Genomic DNA, 6,462 nt, shown 5'->3' on the forward strand with positions numbered 1-6,462 from the left:
CTTCTGCATATTTACGCTGAGCTTTAGTTAAATATAATTCTATACAAATTTTGTTACGTCAAGCATTAAGAGTAAGAATATATTTCGCGCCAAAACCAGAAAATAATCTGTGTCACCAAATAAGATTATCAGCATCTTTCTGAAATTTTCCAACAGAAAATAGCGTTAATTATAGAGAAATTTTGGTGAGTATTACTTATTAATGTTAAGGTTCTCCAGAGGTGGTTCTCTTCACCTTCTTGGCGGTCAATTTAATCCCATTTATCAATTATCCCCGATGCCGCGATGGCGATGACATCCAGTCGATATTGTGTCATGAGTGAAAATCTTATCTATATGATGAAATAACTTCTTCATTAACTGTACATGCAGTATTTTTGTAGTTTTTGATAACCGTGTACATTCCCATTGCATGTCCGCAAGATAAATGGGTTATGCATTTGTGAATTGTGTAAGTACAGTTAATATTGTGTGATAAAAATTTGTGACGGTCAGTGCGTGATCACGTGACATTATTATTTGTAAACAAACGGGCTCCCCATGTAACACGTGTCGGAACTATCCATATAAGGTGCAATCAATCTTTTATTTCACTATTTGATGATATTTTTGTGTCTGTTTGTAGGTTTTGCAGATCAGATCATCGACAGATGTCATAGTGTAGTTTCATAAGTAAAAAAGTACCATGATCGTTCCTGTTCAGTAGTTGTGAATTTTTTTTATAGAATTAGAACGTAATTCTACATTAGTCATTATTTGAATTAAGTCTGAAAAAAATGACTCAACTCTCTATGTAATTTTTCCCCAATTTTTGAAACATGCATAATTTAAAGAGCATTTGCTTCCCTTGAACCCTCCCCCCTTACAAATTGCCCAAAACTCATACTCATTACTCAACATGAGTGTTCAACATCTGTTTTTGCGATTCCGGCATTTTAACTCTTTATTTTCAAATTGAACACACTCGGCCATTCAGCTTATTTGCATCATAAATGAACGAGGTGTTAGATTATGTTTTCCTATTGAATAAGGGTCATTTTCATAAATCAGCTCTCATACATGTAATGCATTGTAAATTACTTTTCTGTTGGTCATGTCACAATCTTTTAAAGTTAAAGTAAAAATGCCAGTATTGATGTGTCGATGTGAAAACTGTCCAAATATGAGAAAATAGCGGGTGGCAGGTCGATTAAACTTACTTTAATGAAGAGAAAAATGAACTAATTGAGGCTCTATTTATATAGATTATGTTTTCCTATGGAATATGGGTCATTTGCATAAATCAGTTTCCATAATGTTGGTCATGTGACATTCTTATAAAGTGAAAGAATGAGGGTGGTAATGGGGGTACCTTCATGACGAATAACGGTAAAAAATCCTGCCAAATGACGTTAACGGTAATTTTTGGTGCATGACGATAAAATACTTTCTTCAAGACGATAAAAAAATAGACAGATTTTGACGAAACACGTAATTTTTCCCAAAAAATAATGGTAACGATAATTATTTGAGACCTCTGACGAATCACGATAAGGATATGTTGACGAATCACGGTAAAATGTTAACCAATTTGATGCTAACGGTAACTGAAAATGACTGTTTGGCGCCTGACAGTAAAGGGCATTCATACCCTCTAAAATGCCAGTATTGATGGGTCAATGTGAAAACTGTCCAAATATGAGAAGATAACGGGTGGCAGGTTGATCAAACTTACTTAAATAAAGAGAAAAATGAATAAATTGAGGCTTGATTTATATGAATCCAGTCGCCTCCACTTCGGACAGGCAAATATCATCTATCTGATATGGGACCAGCTGAAGTCCCACTGCCCTAGCTTGTGTCGCAAAACAGTCGTTGGAGGTTAGAGTAATCTCCGACTACAAAACTCAATTCCAATGACAAAAATGCCCTAATCTTAAATTGAAAGCATTGGAAAAGTAAACTGTAAACTATAATTTTGACAATGACCACAATTTGTTTTAATTCAATGTACATGTAATAATATGCGGGATAATACATGAACTTAATACTGCTTCAAGGTTATACAGGTTTGTCAATGTAAAAATAAAATAATTTGTTTGCTAACTTAGGGAGCTACCATTTGATTTTTTAGGGGGGTCTAGGATGAAATTTGAAAAAAAGGCAGGATGACAATTTATGTAAACAAGTCGGGATAAACCAATAGAAAAAAAGGCAGGACAAAAAAGAGTGAAAAAAAAAAAGGCAGGACAGATAACATCTCGAACTAAAAAAAAATGCAGGAAAAAATTTTTTCATCCTAGCCCCCCCCTTTTTCCCCCATAAAAATGGAAAGGAAGCTCCCTTATAGTGTTTCCTTCAGAGGGTATTGGCCTGGAATGGTACCCTGCAGTTTTCATACGCCTGTTCATGAGAAATATTATGGTATGCCTTTGTCCGTCTGTCTGCCCTGATCTGTCTGTTTCTAGCATGTTGTTCACTAACTCAGTAATATTTTCACCAATTTGCATGAAACTCTGGTGAATTGATTATATCTACTGACGTGAGCTCCCTTTTAGATTTTTAGGAATTTTATAATATACATTTTCAAAAAATGAGGTTTTATTCATTAAAAAAGGGGGATTTCCGTGTTAACGCCCATTAACTCTAAAAATGCTTTGTTCACCAACTCTTCAACGCTTTCACCAATTTGCATGAAACTGTTGTGAATTGATTATTTTATAAATTTTAGGTTTCCCGTTTCAGAGTTATATGGGATTGTATTTATGTATTGATGTGAGCTCCCTTTAGATTGTTTTGGAATTTTAGAATTTACATTATCCAGTTACAATGTAAGGGGTTTTATTCATTCAAAAAGGGGGATTTCCATGTTTTCGGACATTAACTGGAAAATGCTTTAAGCAGTTGTTATTTGTCATGAAACTTTGGTTAATTGTTTATATATATCTATTGATGCAAGCTCCCTTTCAATTTAATAAATTGTGGAATTTTATTCGTGAAAAAGGATGGCTTTCCCAGTTTGCAGATTAAATTAAAAAGTTTGTACATGCACTTCTCTGGCATGTTTCAGTAAATGTGTAAATTATAACTGACATAACTAACTTTGACAATGACCACATATTTTTAAGTTCAATGTACATGAAATATACAAGGTAATGCATGTATACTAGATACTGCTGCAAGGTTATACAGGGTTGTCAATGAAAAAGACCCTGTCATTTTTATACGCCTGTTTACGGGACGTACTATGGTATACCGTTGTCCGTCTGTCCGTCGTCAACATGCCGGACATTAACTCAAAACCGCTTTAACCAATTTGCATAAAACTTTGGTGAATTGTTTATATCTATTGACATGAGCTCCCTTTCGTTTTTTATAAATTTCAGATTTTAAGTTTCTGAGTTATGGGGTTTTATTCATTAAAAAAAGGGGGATTTTCCAGTTTTCAGACAATAAAAGCTTTCACCAACTTGCAAGAAATTGTGGTGAATTGTTTATATCTATTGACATAGTTCCCTTTCGATTTTTATATATTTTAGATTTTACATTTCTGAGTTGCAGGGTTTTATTCATGAAAAAAGGGGGGGATTTTCCAGTTTCGGACAAAAATCAAAAATGCTTTCAGCAGTTTGTATGAAACTTTGGTGAATTGTTTATATCTATATTGATGTAAGCTCCGTTTAAAATTTTATAAATTGTACATTTTACATTTCTGAGTTATGGGGTTTTATTCATTGAAAAAAGGGGGATTTTCCAGTTTTCAGACAATAAAAGCTTTCACCAACTTGCAAGAAATTGTGGTGAATTGTTTATATCTATTGAAATAGTTCCCTTTCGATTTTTATATATTTTAGATTTTACATTTCTGAGTTGCAGGGTTTTATTCATGAAAAAAGGGGGGATTTTCCAGTTTCGGACAAAAATCAAAAATGCTTTCAGCAGTTTGTATGAAACTTTGGTGAATTGTTTATATCTATATTGATGTAAGCTCCGTTTAAAATTTTATAAATTGTACATTTTACATTTCTGAGGTATGGGGTTTTATTCATTGAAAAAAGGGGGATTTTCCAGTTTTCAGACAATAAAAGCTTTCACCAACTTGCAAGAAATTGTGGTGAATTGTTTATATCTATTGACATAGTTCCCTTTCGATTTTTATATATTTTAGATTTTACATTTCTGAGTTGCAGGGTTTTATTCATGAAAAAAGGGGGGATTTTCCAGTTTCAGACAAAAATCAAAAATGCTTTCAGCAGTTCGTATGAAACTTTGGTGAATTGTTTATATCTATATTGATGTAAGCTCTGTTTAAAATTTTATAAATTGTACATTTTACATTTCTGAGTTATGGGGTTTTATTCATTAAAAAAGGGGTGATTTTCCAGTTTTCGGACAATAGCTCAAAAATGCTGTCAGCAATTCTCATGAAACTTAAGTGAATATCTATTGATGCAAGCTCCCTTTACAGTTTCATAAATTTCTAATATGACTGAGAATTAATTGAACTTTATTTGTTTATAGTCTGACGACAGATTTACTAAGTATTGCGCAACAGCACAGTGTATTGCACAACAGCAAGAAATCTTTAATTTTATCACGTTCTAATGAAGTAACAAGCTTATTTTGCCGAAAGTTAGAATGATTTGATCTACAATTGAGTAACAAGTACCAGAAGTGATAAAAAAAAATTGTCTTTATGAAAATAACATGCAACCAACTTTAAAATCAATGCTTTAACCTCCTAAAGAAAATAAATTGTTTACGTCTTTGAATTTCTTTACTTTCAAATGAAAAATTGCTGTTTCATCGACTTGGTAAATGTTGAATATTGCCTATGACGAAAGCGACTGAAAGTGAGTATCTTAAACAACAGGGCAACTAGATTTCGCTTTTGAAGGTCGGTCAAAGCGAAGTGGCGACCGGGAAAGAGACTTTGTCGCCCCAGTAGCATGGTAACGTGAGCCCTGCACAATGCGTATTACTTTAAAACACAGTCCTGTAATATTTTTTATTCTACTTTGAATATTGCCTGCTTATTTCAGCAACTATTCTTACAAAACAATCCTCTATTTATCCTAGGTGTTGCACTCAGTATTGTTGATTATATTTATATGTATATGTAGTAAAGTGAATGCAACCCCCTTTTTGAAGGTAAGTAACAGTTAACAAACTTTATCACTTATCAGTAGTTTAGAATGGTTTAAAAAAAGATCTAATAGACGTTACATGCATTATGCCTTCCTCTCAAAAAGTTTGCATGTGTTTTAAAGTGGTTATTTAGCAATGTAATTTTTTCCCTCAGTATTAACATTAATTTTGGAAGTAAGTTAAAGGATTTCAGTTAACCAAATAATTTGGAAGTAAGTTAAAGGACTTCAGTTAACCAAAATTATTTCACGCCTAATTTATATAAACAAATCCCACGTCGATATATAACATGTACAACAATCAAACATCAACCCACGCCAAACTGGATGTAATTGAAAGACATCTAGAGGTCAATATACAGTCTCGACCAAAAGACAAAATGAGGAAAAATATAGCGAATTTTTGAGAATTATTATTGCATGTATCTTTGCAATATTTAAAATGCATAGTTTAAAATCTTTTGAGTTTTAGGTTCCACCTACCATTTTAGAAAACTGGGATTTCATTGCAGCTAGTCTATTAGATAACATTTTATAGTTTTGAATGTTTCTTCATCAGTTAACTAAAATTAGGTGGAGGTATGTTCTTATTTCTGACAGAGGGGTACTCAACCTATATCAATTTGTGCATGAAGGGATTGATAGTTGCTAGATACTGAATAATTTTACCACAAATTTGTGAAAGTTTTAACCGATGCATATACTTAAAATATGTTAATAAAGTTCATGTCAGTTGTCTTTTTCAGGACTTCTGATCCAACCATGTAGTATGGCATGTTTGTGAGATATGGTTTTGGCCAGTACATGTAGGATGTTCATGAAGGACCTGTAGTACAAAGTATATCACTGGATTGAGCTCATTGTCTAAGTGTATTATTAAAGTGCTTTGCTTTGAGCTCAGTTCATTGTTATGCAATTCATTCTTTGTGAAATAAAGATTTGACAGACAACTCTCATGTACAAGGAATTGTCAAAGTAGAATCCATTCTATGAACAATGTAAGTAATAGGGAGATAAAAGCATTTTATTTAGATTTTTTGTCCATTAGCCAAACTAAAAAAAAGAAGCACAAATTCACCAAACAATGCTACTGGCGCTACTAGCAATATGATGCTAGGTTCTTTTGTTACATTTTATTATGCCCCAGCCGTATCATAGGGGGCATTAAGTTTTACCCTTGTCTGTCTGTACGTACGTACGTCCCAAAATTGGTTTCCGTTCTCTAACTTTAGTTTGCCTCAACCAAATGTTATGAAACTTATACACAATGCTTATTACCACAAAACACAGATCAAGTTTGAATTTTGGTGGCGTCACTTTTACCGTTCTAGAGTTG

The sequence above is a fragment of the Mytilus californianus genome, unplaced genomic scaffold (assembly GCF_021869535.1).
Source record: "Mytilus californianus isolate M0D057914Y unplaced genomic scaffold, xbMytCali1.0.p SCAF_7, whole genome shotgun sequence".
Lineage (NCBI taxonomy): Eukaryota > Metazoa > Mollusca > Bivalvia > Mytilida > Mytilidae > Mytilus > Mytilus californianus.